General features: G+C 37.0%; 1 protein-coding gene and 1 pseudogene across 1 annotated transcript in view; one reads left to right on the forward strand and one right to left on the reverse strand.

The window, feature by feature from the left end:
• Positions 1–14,273, reverse strand: part of lt (vacuolar protein sorting-associated protein light) — a 60,009-nt gene extending 45,736 nt beyond the window's left edge. Inside the window, exons 1-2 of the mRNA XM_067765040.1 lie at positions 14,209–14,273; positions 12,926–13,050 (exon numbers count right to left, since the gene is read on the reverse strand). The gene's annotated coding sequence lies outside the window, so the exon portion shown is untranslated. The remainder of the gene's footprint in view (positions 1–12,925; positions 13,051–14,208) is intronic.
• Positions 10,293–11,904, forward strand: LOC137241494 (beta-1,3-galactosyltransferase 6-like; annotated as a pseudogene).
• Positions 14,274–15,140: the final 867 nt, after the last annotated feature.

The raw sequence follows: 15,140 nt of genomic DNA on the forward strand, positions 1-15,140 counted from the left end.
TGGACGCATGGGCTAGAGGAAGCCTATCAGAGTAAGGCAAAACAACTGCTCATAAAATACGCGAACATATTTGACCAGGATGGTTCCAAACCAGGTCGCACCAATGTTGTGAAACATCAAATTGACACTGGAGATGCGAGGCCGATCCGTCAAGCTCCACGTAGTGTTCCACTGGCGAAGCGGGAAGTTGTGAGTCAAATCATACAAGAAATGAGTGACAGCGGCGTCATCGAACCATCAGCTAGTCCATGGAGCTCACCGGTAGTACTTGTAAAGAAGAAGGATGGAAAAATGAGGTTTTGCGTGGACTACCGGAAGTTGAATGACGTTACGAAAAAGGATAGCTACCCGTTACCAAGAATTGACGACACTCTGGACTCGCTATCTGGTACGAAATGGTTTTCCACACTGGACTTGAAAAGCGGCTACTGGCAAGTTGAGGTGAAGGAGAAAGATAAAGAGAAAACAGCCTTCAGTGTCGGTGATGGTCTTTGGCAATTTACAGTGATGCCTTTTGGACTTTGTAATGCACCAGCTACTTTTGAGAGACTCATGGACCAGGTACTGAAAGGACTACATTGGAAAACATGCTTGGTGTACGTGGATGACATCATCGTATTGGGCAAGAGTTTTGATGAACATCTTAAGAACTTGGAGGAAGTTTTCCAGAGAATAGCTGGCGCTGGTCTGAAGTTAAGTCCCAAAAAGTGTACGCTGTTTAAAAAGGAAGTAAATTATTTGGGCCACAAGGTAACGACAGAAGGTGTCTGTACAGCGAATGAAAAGATAGAGGCAGTAAAGGATTGGCCAAGACCACATAATCTGCATGAATTGAGAAGTTTCCTTGGGCTGTGCACATATTACCGCCGATTTGTACAAAATTTTTCCAGCGTAGCCCATAGCCTCCATGAGCTTACAAGAAAAAATAAAGCTTTTGAATGGAAGAAGGAGCAAGAAGTGGCTTTCCAAACATTGAAGGAGCGTTTGTGCACTGCCCAAATGTTAGCATATCCGATTCCAGGAGCAACATTTATTCTAGATACAGATGCGAGTGGATATGCTATAGGAGGCGTTTTATCACAACTGGTCGATGGACAGGAGAAGGTAGTTGCATATTACAGCCGTTCGATTGGAAAACCAGAGAGGAACTACTGCGTTACGCGGAGAGAGCTGTTGGCATTGGTAGAGTGCGTTAAACATTTTCACAAATACCTCTACGGCCAGCGATTCCGTGTCAGGACAGATCACGCAGCTTTAAAATGGCTACTGCAGTTCCGTAATCCGGAAGGACAATTGGCACGGTGGATCGAGCGACTACAAAGCTATGACTTTTCCATTGAGCATCGAAAAGGTAGTACCCATGGAAATGCCGATGCAATGTCACGAAGACCATGTAGTTTGGAATGCAAGCACTGTTCAAAAGCCGAGGCTAAAGAAGACATTATAGATGTCCGGCTAATGACTATAACATGTACAGATGAATGGGACAAGGAACAGCTAAGAAAGTGCCAGCTAGAAGATGCAGATCTGTCACGTGTTATGCAAGGGCTCGAACGAAATGAAAGACCAAACAGAGAAGAGATGTCAGCAGAGAGTCCCATTGCGAAGTCATATTGGGCACAGTGGAACAGTTTAGAATTGATATCCGGTTGCCTTCATCGAGTATGGGAGAGTAAGGATGGTAAATACAAGAATAAACTGATAGTTGTTCCCAGAAAGAGGATTCCTGATGTGCTCAGCGAGCTGCATAATGGTCCAAGCGGAGGTCATCTTGGAATCACGAAGACGCTCGAGAAGATTAAACAGAGATTCTATTGGGTTGGTTGCCGTCAGTCGGTCACTGAGTGGATTGCGAACTGCGAGGTTTGCAGCAGAGCGAAAGGGCCCAGAACACGAAGTCATGGCCAGATGAAGCAATATAACTCAGGTGCGCCATTTGAAAGGATCGCTATGGATGTCGCCGGTCCATTTCCTACTAGCAACGGCGGAAACAAATATGTACTGGTAGTTATGGATTATTTCAGCAAATGGCCAGAGGTATACCCAATCCCAAATCAAGAAGCGGAAACGGTAGCAGAAGTGTTTATAAACAATTGGGTTGCAAGGTATGGTGTACCAATGGAGTTACATTCTGACCAAGGCAGGAATTTCGAATCAGCTGTATTCCAGGAAATGTGTAAGTCATTGGGCATTCGAAAAACACGGACAACTGCACTGCATCCTCAATCCGATGGTATGGTAGAACGATTCAATAGAACATTGGAGGAGCACTTAAGGAAAGTAGTGGACAAGTACCATAAAGAATGGGATACCCGCATACCATTATTCTTGATGGCTTACCGATCAGCAGTGCATGAGACAACGGGCCAAACCCCTGCAAAAGTAATTTTTGGCAATGACCTTAGACTGCCAGCTGATTTGAAGTTTGGGATAGATGCCAATGCGGAGAGAAATGTCAGGAAATCCACTAGTGATTTGGAAGAAGAACTAAGAGAAATACATGATCTGATAAGGCAACGAACAAAGATTATGAGTGACAAGATGAAAGCCAGATATGATAAAGCAATTAATTCAGAAGGTTTTCAGGAAGGAGATTTGGTGCTGTTATACAACCCACAACGTAAAAAAGGTTTGTCCCCGAAATTGCAGTGTAATTGGGAAGGCCCATACAAAGTTGTAAAACGGATCAACGATGTAGTGTACCGCATACAAACCATCGGTAAACCACGAACCAAAATGAAGGTGGTCCATTTGGAAAGGCTAGCAACGTTTAGATCGAGAGATTTGTCTGATCGGGACGATCAGACTTAGGTGGAGGGCAGTGTCACGGATATTAGCATCACTAAATTATCCCATCACTAAGGCGATGCTAAGGCCATGACAAGCAGTATTTACGTTAATAATTAAATCAAGTATACACATATATAAGGCAGCCCAGAGAGATGTCACACACAGATGCATTTACTTATATGCCTATGTGCGCGCGGGAGACTGTAAACTACAAACATTCACATAAATAATTCAATCTTTATGTATCTACATAAACGAATAAATAATTGCGTCTACACATATGTACGTATACGAGCAGCGGAGCGGCAATGCACAAACACATGCATATATCTTATCTGAGTTGTCACAAGAGAGAGCAATAATTTGTGCACGTAGTTGTGGCTGGCGATTTTGTAGCCGAAACAACTAGTAAGTTCTGGAAATCGAAGAGCCTAGAAGTATGCAGCGTAAACTATAAAAGCGGGGCAAGCAAGTAAGAAGTAATTCAGTTTGATTTGAGTTGTCAAGCAGTTTGATTAAGACGATATCTAGCGAGCAATAGCAGTGTTATTTTGAATAGTAGAGTTTCATTGAGCTATCAATCAGTGTGGTTATTAAGCAAGCTATTCGTTGCACAGTTTGTTATTGTGAAGTACTTTAATAAAGGCCATTTTGCATTATTACAAATTGGAGTTATTTATTCAACAGTTTAGTGATTCGAACTTAGCAGAGGATTGCAAATAAGAGGATTTGCAGCAAATTCGTTACAGTATTTAAAAATCAAGTTTTTCGTCTACAGTCTCTATAACCAACATTCAGACCAATTAACATAAGACAGACTAGCGTACAAATTACTGACGTTCACCGACTTCAAGTCACGATACACGAAAGTACTACAATTAGGACAATTAAATGACACGTCAAGTGAACAAAATAGCAAGTCATGCTCCGATATAAAAAATAGATAAATAACATAACGCTCATAATCAATTATATACGTAGATTAAACAGCAAAATAAGAATCTAACGTGCAACACTTATGAGGGTTATACACACATAATACTAATACTTTAGTTCCGTTGTTAGAAATTTCTGCAATAATAAATTCCGTTTCAGTCGGATTTGAAACTGCCAAGGTTTTAATTGACAGGTTAGACCTACAATAAATTGCCGCACCTCCGCCTTTTCTGTGTGAGCGGTCATGCCGTATTATATTAAAGTGGGGAATACTGTAATGGAATACCCTTCAAAAAAACGCGAGTACTCTATAAATAGTGTAAGGAATACTCCTTTAGGAGTATAGGAGTGTTCCAAAACTAATCTGTATTCATAAAAAAATGTGTTCCAATTAACATTGAGATGTCCTAGGAGAGGAGTAGGTGATCCCACTCTCGCTTTGTTTGTGAGTATTCCATAGTGAACATACGTGCGAGTACTTTCCAAAGTACTTTCACTGTAGTACTCCATGGAGCACCCACAGAGGATCATATGCAAAGTACTAAAGAGGAATTGCGTCGGAAAGAATTATCGAAGTGAATTTAATTTAAAATGAAAGTAAATGAAGAGGTGCAATACAACTTTTATATTTTATACTACGAATATTCTTTTGTTATTTAGTAGTTGCGTGAATAAAGAAACTAATATTTCTCTATACTATAGTATGTATACATAAAACCAGTGCGCGGTTGCATTTTATCAGAGTTGCCATAGTAAAGTTATATTATCAGTTATTTGTATGCAATATTTTACTTTTGGCAACTCTGTTCGATCGTCATCGTGTCGTGATCACGGTCGTTAAAAAACGAGGAATGATCGGCTGATGGTGGTCCGCAAACGCATTGCAAAGGAGTATTGTTAGAGTACTCCAATATGAAGAAAATTGAACACGTAATCCAACAATTTTTGCAGGGATAGTGGACGCGCATAGAATACATAAAATTAGTGCAGAGGGTGAAACATAGACACACATTTCAGTTACATCTGAGAATAATGCGTATTGAAATTTAGTAGTACCCATTTTATGCCCAGCAATTTCAGAGGTGTATTTAAGTTTGTCGCTTAGCAGTGCATATAAAGTTTAAGCGTAAACGTATATAGATGTGAAAAAAAACACAGCTATTTTTTCTGACCAATGCTGGCTTTTTCATGGTGCAAAAAAGTTTTGAAAAAATATTGTAATTCGAGTTTTTATATCCTTACAGGAAAACTGCGACATATTCTTTAGCATTTTCCACAATTTTTTGAGCATGCGCTTTTGAAGTCCAGTCAATTACAAACTAACAACGTACAAGGATTAAATGCATTGGCGCATAGTTATATACAAAATCAAATAGGTTCTAAATTTAGTTGAAGGTTTTTGACATAATTTTCTATGAGCTATCTGTCAAAAAAGTTGCAACTAAATATAAACACTTTTTTATTTGAAGAAAAAACTTGGTATGATTATATTTTGAGTTTTTATGCAAACTCTAAAGAAGAGAAATTCGGGTTAAAAAATATTTAAAGAATATAAAATTAACATCAAATAATTAGGCAATTCAAAACAAGAGTGTCGTATTCATGTAAAATTTTAATATTTGAGTTGTTTTCATGGTTTCCAATATAAAATTTGATTAAAGCATACCATAAATACATAAAAGGCCATTGCCGATACCAATTTTAAGAGCCGATACGGCCGATGATGATTAATCGGTCGGACTCTAAGTATCCCACTTGTCCTATATATGTACCAGAGGTTTACGACGATCACTTTATCGGCGGCGGCGGCGTGGACGGCGCGCTGGCGTACGCCGGTGTTCTTACTTTAAAAAGCTTGATTTTTCTATTTAAAAAAATAATATTTAGGAAAGGTTTTGTTTGTATGTATTTAGGGAAATCAACGTTTTGGCCATTATGGAAAGATCCAGAGTTTTTGCCTCAAGATCTCGCAGAGCGTTGAGGAGTAGCTCCAGGGATTGTCCCTCGTTCGCATGCTCCAGAGAGGCTTTGAATCTAACCCCGGTCTTTGGAATTGTTACTGCTGCGTCTGCTGAAAAGAAATAGAGATACATAAAATAGTCACACTTGTGTCTGTATATCTCGTGCAAAGCGTAGTTTCACCTAGGGATAACTCCTAATAATCGTCGCAAACACAACTCCTTTAAATCATTTGTGGCTCCTTGCCGGTCACGCACAAAGACGACCTACTGTTGCTATTAATGGTATATTAATACTCACGACTCTCGTGGCACAGGGCGCCTCCAGTTTTTCGGATGTTTTTAAGAGCTACAATTCCCGATGTGAGAACAGTAGCAATCCCGACCACCAGTCACTACCACGCCTCCTGACCCTCACACCATATGCCAGCACAGAAGCTATAGGACTGCGACTTCGAACTCATACCTTCGTCGACGTCACTTTCCGAGAAGCTCTAGGTGTAGCTCCGAAGGCTTTCCAACGGATGCTTTTGTCGCGCTATGCTGCCAAGCTACACCAGAGAAACACCTTCAAACGTTAGGGAGTGACTATTCGGCCAAGGATGCCCTCTAAGTGGATGTCATTGCGTAACTTATGGGTGAAAATCGTATAATCCTCGGCGCATCTACATAATTAAAATTTTACAAGGACCCTGGATAAAATTTTTAAAATGTAGACCAAAGTTTGCAGACGTTTGGGTTCACAACATTCATTTCAATAGTCTTCGTTACATCAAAACGATATTTTAGATTGAAAGTCGACCGATTTTAAGTTGAAAGATGTTAACTGCTGTTTTCCGGCCTTATGATATAAGAGCTCATTATGGATGATCCCGTAGCTTCAGTTTTTAGACTAGTTCGACTGTACACTACGTTAGGGTAGTAGCACACACGGTCATTAGTTCGACTGTCTTAGGAAAGCTTTTGCTTCACCACTTTGAGTGTTCTTGCGAAGGACAAGGCTCACCTGGTAAATATATGTGACTACGTATTCACATTTGTAAAAGGAGCCGTAACGTGTAGGTGATATTTAAACTTGGTTGATAGGCTATAATCAATGTGATTAACTCCAAGGGAATAGTTTTGAATAGGGCCGCCAACTTTAGGAAATGTCAAACCGGGCGTCTTAGGTGTTCAAGGATGAAGTATGAAAATCAAAATTTACGTTTCAGGCGCTATTGTATAGTTTCGCAAATAGACAACAGATGTTTCAATGGAAGCCCAAGTGATTTTTCAAACGCTTCTCAAACTACATATATCCTCAGTATGAGGTAAGAATCACTTCAAAGGAGTGTTTATGCCCCTAGAACTTACTAAAGGCTCTTGCATCACTGATTTCGCTTATTCTTTCAGCCAATCGCAATATAATTTTTTTTTTTTAAATCGACACCTTTTTGGGTATTGGCTTTTTTTTAACAACTTGAGGACAATTTGAAAACATGTTCGCCCAGGGTCATTTTATTTGAATTCATTGTTCATTATTAATTTTTCGAAAAAATATGCAAAGTGAGCATATAAATTTATTATATAACTTTTCTTTTAATGTTTTATTTTAAAATTTTGGTGATGCAAAGTCCGTGTTAAGCTGAAATCGAAAACGCCTGTTTTTTTAAATAACTTTTGAACAGTTAGAAAGAGTTATACGCCAATTACACGGCTCAAGTATCCTTGTGCCATGTATGGGCCGTCTTAGCAAATTAGCAATTAGTTTCTTATAACTGGCAGAGATGCGCATCCATTGATACCACTTTCGACCATATCCGACATGAACAATAAATGGCCTAAACAGTCTTAAACGAGTAGAAAATATAGTAACGCGCCGGACGCCGCCGCCGCCGCGCCGATCTTTTTGACATTCGGCGGCGGCGTGCGAAAAACGACCTAAATCGGCGGCGGAAGTGGCGTTTATCGGCGGCGTTAGTACATTAACCTGGGTCGATTTGTATGGACGAAAGTTGACCGATATCGCGCCATCGATTTTTCGATAGGATTTGGGCTCAGGAAAAAAAGTTCCACTACGCATACCCAAAAAAATAATTTTCTAGCCTGCGAAAAAAAAATAGCGAAAGGGTAAATTTTTCGACCAAAACACTCCCCAAAACCCAAAAAATATTTTTTTTTCAAAAAACAACAGTTTTGGGTTTTGGGGAGTGTTTTCGTCGAAAAATTAACCCTTTCGACATTTTTTTCGCAGGCCCGAACATTTTTTTTTTTGGGGTATGCGTAGTGGAACTTTTTTCCTGAGCCCAAATCCTATCGAAAAATCGATGGCGCGATATCGGTTAATAAATCGACCCAGTCTAATGTACATTCTATTGGTGGTACCGTAACAAGCAAAGCGACCATGTTGAAATTCAAACATAAAAATGTAAACACACGTAGGCGTAACAACCACAATAAACAGAATTAAAGCAGCTGGTGACTAACGGTTGGTGATAATGATCTTATGCCAGAGTCAACATGAACGCATGATACATGATAATATTTTTATCATGGTGTTATCTACGGATATGGTCTGGAAATCCATTGTATCATGTGACCAGCAAGCCGTGTAGTCGTGTCTCTTATGCCCCTATTACCGTTTACAACTCAACTCTGGTTGGGTTGAAATTTCGCAATTTGGTATTACAGATTACAACTCAACCTGTCAAAAAAAAATTTCGGTTGAGTTGTCTAGCCTTACAACTTTTTGTGGCATTGCCGTTTACAACCTTGTGTTGGTGTAGTTGTCAAAGACGTCAAAATCTTACAACTGCTTACTAGCAGTTGTCTCATACAATTTTGCAGTTGTTTTGAAAAAAATGTTACGTTTTAGAAGACGGTTCACCACCTAATTTTTAACAAAAATTTTCAAGGTCAAAAGACACGTTTCGACCTCCGATTTAAGAATCCGAAAACAAAAATTGTAATTCTTTACGACAGCATGACACTGCTAATACGCGTCCAAAAATATCGAGAGAGGTTCCAAAAGACGCGTTTTAATCTCGAGAACCGAAGGCGGAAAATAAACATTTTATCTCTGTCCGGAGATATTTTCAGTTGAAGTTGGCGATTTTCATGTGGTTGTTGTAATGTTGTTGTCTTTTTTCGGTTTGTGTTTAATATCTTTTGAACGAGTTAAAATTTGTATTTTCCGCCTTCGGATTATTAATACTGATGTCAAGACGCGTCGTTTAATACCTCTCTCGATATTTTTGGACACGTATTAGCAGTGTCATGCTGTCGTAAAGAATTACCACAAAAATTAATTCTAATAAAATCTAATTTCATGTGGTTGTTGTGTTTTGCCAGATTTTTTGTAAACAGCAATGCAGAAAGGTGGTGGACCCAACCAGGATTATTTTTACGAATCGCGGCCAAAGGCCGCCAACGCAGAAAGATGTTCTGTGCAAAAAAACTGTGGACCGGGCCTCATATTTCGGACCCTCTCGGGCCATTTTGTGGGTCTTTGTAAATATCTTTCGAAAGAAATAAAATTTTCGCTTTCGAATCCTAAAAACGGAGATGGAAACCCGTCTTTTGATACCACCTTTGATAAGAGTTAGATGGTACACGGGCTTATAAAACGTTACCAAAAAAAAAAACAAAAAATGTAAAGCCGGTAGTTAAACCTTTGTTAATCAAACAATAATCAACAATTTTGTACACATTTCTAGAAAAACCAACGTTTAAACGAATTACATTGAATAACTTTTTGACTTTATGTAGCGACATTCCATGTTGGACGAGGCTGGTCGCAGTTCGGATGCAGCCAAAATAGGTGAAATTATGCGAGTACCATTGATACTAATCCCTACTCCTGGGAATCCTATTTGAGTAAAATACAGTTTTTTCTGTTAGGGTTTTAATCTACTTCGCACGAATACGCTCCTCAATTATATCTAAAACCAGTCCAACACCAAAATCATTTCCACAGCATATTTGATAGATGCCGTCAGCAAGGAATCGGAGTGTGGCGCATAATTTTAAAATACGAACGCGTATGCGGAAATGGTCCTTAATTTTGTTTAGCACTGAGTAAAATGCTTCCTTTCCAATCTGCAAAATAACTTCATATGAAGCTCATTATTTGCCACTTAAACATTTTCTTACTTGGTGCTTGGTAGTTCCAAGGGATTGGAATGATCACGCGAATGTTTTCCATATTCGCAACATGTCAATAACCAACATTTTCGCCATTATAAAATAGATTTCATATAACATTAATAAAAAAATCACATTTGAAAATGCTTAAATTTCTGCCACAAATTGATCAGCTGTTCATTTATCTGTCAAATCATCACTTTCTTAGCTTGGCAGCACCAATTCAACTTCAACTGAAATAAGTTGTAATTCGTAATACCAAACAGGAGTTGAGTTGTCTGAAAGTTGAGTTGTTTTAATTACAACCCAACCAAGTTGAGTTGTGTACCGTAATAGGCCCTTTAATTTCATACGTTACAACATTTCGTACTACATTATTCTCTAGCATAGCGCAAAATTAGCAATATTTCAAAGAAATAAAAGTCATTGTACTATATAAGTTGGGAGAATGCAAGATAGTATAGGCATTAATATGTCAGATTAAAGATGCAGTTTTGTAAAATTCTTAACTGATATTCTTATTATTTCAGATAATATCTATCCATTTTCACTGAAAAACTGAGCGGCGCAAATGAAGAAACCCACTTTTAGAAGGCCAATACAATCTAATGATATGAGACGCACAAATCATTTAGTAATACTTTTCACAGCAGTAGTTGCTTTCTTCTGCGGCTGTTACTTTTCTAGTATAATGCTCAAAGTAGACAAGGCATGGAGGTGATGTCAATCATAAGGAGCCAGAGCCGGATATCTTCCTTATGATATTAATATTAACAAATCCAGAAAACTTTAAGCGGCAACAAGCAATGCGACAAACTTGGCTAAATACCAGACGATTTGCGCGCTGAATTGGAACGTGGGCGGCGATTCTATGAAGATATTTTACTATTGCCACGCATAAGCGAAAGTTTTCTAAATTTAACAAAAAAAGTTTTGCACTCCATCGAGGCATTACTAATCAATATGAATTTAGTTATTTACTTAAAGTCGATGATGATAGCTATGTAAAATTGGATGTTTTGTTGAATGAACTGATTTCCTATGATAGTAAACTGACGCGAATGAGCAACGAATATAAAGGGCAAACATTACCCGAGCTCTATTGGGGTTACTTTTATGGTAAAGCTAAAGTTCAACACGACGGAAAATGGCATGATCCAAATTATCATTTATCAACAAAATTTGTGAGCATATTGCTGGAAATGCTCAATCTTGCCAATTATTTAAATGAAGATGATTCATTGGGTTTATGGATTGCACCATTACGTTATGTTTATCGTCGACATGATCCACGCTTTGATACATGGGGTAAACCACGTAAGTACCAATCCTGCAAAAATTGTTGGATTACGTATTCCATTTTCTTCATGTTGGAGTACTCTTACAATACTCCTTTGCAATGGGTTTGCGGACCACCATCAGCCGATCATTGCTCGTTTTTTAACGACCGTGATCACGACACGGTGACGATCGAACAGAGTTGCCAAAAGTAAAATATTGCATACAAATAACTGATAATAAAATTTTACTATGGCAACTCTGATAAAATGCGCACTGGTTTTATGTATACATACTATAGTATAGAGAAATATTAGTTTCTTTATTCACGCAAATGCCCCTCTTCATTTACTTTCATTTTAAATTAAATTCACTTCGATAATTCTTTCCGACACAATTCCTCTTTAGTACTTTGGCATATGATTCTCTGTGGGTGCTCCATGGAGTACAACAGTGAAAGTACTTTGGAAAGTACTCTCACGTATGTACTCTATGGAATACTCACAAACAAAGCGAGAGTGGGATCACCTACTCCTCTCCTAGGACATCGCAATGTTCATTGGAGCACATTTTTTGTATGAATACCGATTAGTTTTGGAGCACTCCTATACTCCCAAAGGAGTATTCCTTACATTATTTATGGAGTACTCGCGTTTTTTGAAGGGAACGCTATCATATAGTAAAGCATAAGGTGAATGAAGATGGTATGCAGCAGCTATATAACGGTAGTGTTTGCATAAACAGGAGAGATATTGTTGATGAGGAACCACTACCAGAATACTTTTATGATTGGACAAAACCGGCTAGTAATTGCTGTTAAACGCACGTAATTACGTGTCGGCAAAACAAATTATTATTAGAATGGAAATACAATTCTTATGTTAAATAGTTTGGCGCATAGTCATAGTCAAAATAAAATAAGTTTTAAATTTAGTTGCGGCTTTTTTTGATAGATATCTCATAGAAAATAATGTAAAAAAGCTGCACCTAAATTTGAAATCTATTTTATTTTGACTATGACAGATCATCCTAATATAAACGCACGCAAGTCATTTTCTGTCAAAAATGTCTCATGCACATACAACTTGTATGAGAGCAACCGAAATTGAAATTACTGCGTAAAAAGCTAAGCTACCTCGATTCCCAATTTTTGTTCTGCGTTACATTTCGGCTTGAAGTTTGCATACATGTTTTACATTGTCGCAACGCATGCTTATTTCGGTAAAAAAGCCGTTTAAGTGCGTGTGCTGAAAAATCGCAGTACGTTTTTATTAGGTTGGCATGTGACTATGCGCCTTTGAATTTATCTTTGTGCATGTATACTGTTCATACTTAATATGTACCCATTCTAATGGTCGATTTATTAACCGATATCGCGCCATCGATTTTTCGATAGGATTTGGGCTCATGGAAAAAAAGTTCCACTACGCATACCCAAAAAAAATAGTTTTCGAGCCTGCGAAAAAAAAAATGGCGAAAGGGTAAATTTTTCGACCAAAACACTCCCCAAAACCCCAAAAGTATTTTTTTTTTCCAAAAACTTTTATCGCCAACGTTTTTACAACAGTTTTTTGAAAAAAAAAAAAATATATATATATTTTTCCTGAGCCCAAATCCTATCGAAAAATCGATGGCGGTTAACTTTCGTCCATACAAATTGACCCAGGTTAATGTACATACTAGAGTTTAATTTTTTAGTTCAATGAAAATATTAGTTCACTTCTAGTTCGTTCAGTCCATCGAACTAGTTCATTTGGCTCTTAGTTCGGTCACCTAATTGAACTATTGTTCAACCAATTGAACTAGTTCAATTGTCCAATTCGGATGTCAAATCCACTCACTCCCTTATTTAAACATGATATATGCCGCCAGCAACACCTATGGAAATTCGGCAGTACTTGCATTTCATTTTGTTTTCTTCACGACTTTTTTTAAAGCGCTTCCATATTTCACTTCGCTTTGGCATCTGAAACAAATTATGTATTAAGCACACATTTTTATAGTTAAATTTATGAAAGCAAAATGGAAATACTTTTTTTTTTTTTTTTTTGGGATTTGATTGCATGGAGGAGGACCTTCTTATATTTGAAAGTCCCAGTTCCAGGTTATTGTCCAATGCATAAAATGATTAATTTCTGGATTAACTTTCCATAGTATGTAAGTAATTTAGGCTCCACTAATACACAATGGTAATACCAACTGGCCAGAACCATGTGTAGTAGCTTGCTATTTGTATTTAATTATGTGCTTTGTTAACTGGTTTTTTCATGGCACCACGCCAGGTTATTTTCAAATTATAGTTATATGTATGTTTGATTATTTATAAAATTTGTGTTTATGTCCAATTTAATTTGGTAAAGGTCTTTAATTTGTTGATATTTTCCAAATCTTCATATCACAATAGTTTCAATTTTTGTTAATTTTCAGTTTGAGTTGGTATTTTTGTCCACTTTCTTTGTTTAAATATCACTTTTTGGTTGTATGATTCAAATCCAATTTGTCTAATCCGGTAAGTTTTATCTCGATTCCACCAGTCCATTCCATTGTTGTTTTTGTCCAATTTTGGTAATTATTTTTCGTTTATTTAATTTGTGTATTTTGTAAGTTTTAATTTAATATATACAGATTCCCCAGTCCATTCCATTGTTGTTTTTGTCCAATTTTGGTAATTTTCGTCTTTTCCATTATTATATTTTATATTTATTCAGGTTATGTGTACATGACTGTACATTTTAGTTACTCCGTTAAATTGTCCCGTTTATTTCCGAGAATTTTATTTCCATTTGTATGTATGTAAAAACATTAATTTTCAGTGGCTTGTTGCCAAGTGTCTTCAATGATTTTCCCGTTACGACAGTTTTACGTAAATCGAGTTGGTATTATGTGGCCCACGCCAGGTTATCAATTTCATTTGTTATTTATATGCACAATTTGCATATTTTTACAATAAATCGCACAATTTGTAAGTATTTTTAATTAATATTGTCTTTTCGACTCCCGCACTATCCGCCATTTTATTCTCAAACCGCGTGAGTAAAGCCCCTTGATAGCACGCGGTTGAGTTGTGGGGAAAACCGAACTTGACGCGACGACGTCAGAAAACGAAGTGAATGGAAATACTTGCTATTATATTTAAAAGAATTAACTTCTAAAATAAATTGTAAACCTTCACAAAATTGTGATATGGCGGTAAACATCGCGAAATTCGATCAGCTGTTTTAATTTTGGCAAAGAAGTGAGTTGCCATACATGTTGAAATTTTAATTTGCAAAGTTGCCACATAAAAGTTTATTTCATTTTACTGAACGGACTAGCGAACTAGTTCAATTAAAAGATCTAGTTCTTTCGTTCTTTAGTTCAATATATCCCCAAGCCTACTCCTGACTTTCCACGCATTTATATGCATGTATATGTCCTATACAGGCAGGGATATGCTTTTTGAACAATAAAACGTAGTTAGCAATAATTTTTTTCTATTAATTTCTTTATTTTTGATTTTCAATAGTTTTAGCGCTTCTTATAATTTTTCAACATCATATTTTGACTTTTTACCATTTATGTAAAATTTTTAAATAAACGATTTTATAAATATTTATGTATGCATACTTTTATTTTATATTTATAAATTAATTAGTATTTAATAGTGGTTTTTGTGATTTAAATTTTTATGCAAAACTTTGTTTATTTTTGCCTTATCAACATGTAGGTACTACATTAATTGAAGATGGCTCCCCTACTACTTAAGAATAATATAAAGAATGCTATCATGTAAAATTTTGCCAGTAAATAACTTATTAATAATAAATATAGTTAAAAAAACTAAACACACCGTAGCACAGAGGCTATTAAGCACAACTCGTTTTGTAGCGAGTTATTTAACCACTGCCTTCTTCAATAATTGCCACTAGATGGGTCTCTTTGCGCACCTAGCCTAGAGTTACAAACATACAAGTGAAGCTAATATAAGCCGTGTTAAAAAGAAAAGAGTTAATAAATTTGAATAAAAAAATTGATAACAAAACAGAAGTTATGAAAAAATTAAAAAAAAAAATATAT

This window comes from Eurosta solidaginis, chromosome 2 (assembly GCF_040869045.1).
Source record: "Eurosta solidaginis isolate ZX-2024a chromosome 2, ASM4086904v1, whole genome shotgun sequence".
NCBI classification, from domain to species: Eukaryota; Metazoa; Arthropoda; class Insecta; order Diptera; family Tephritidae; genus Eurosta; species Eurosta solidaginis.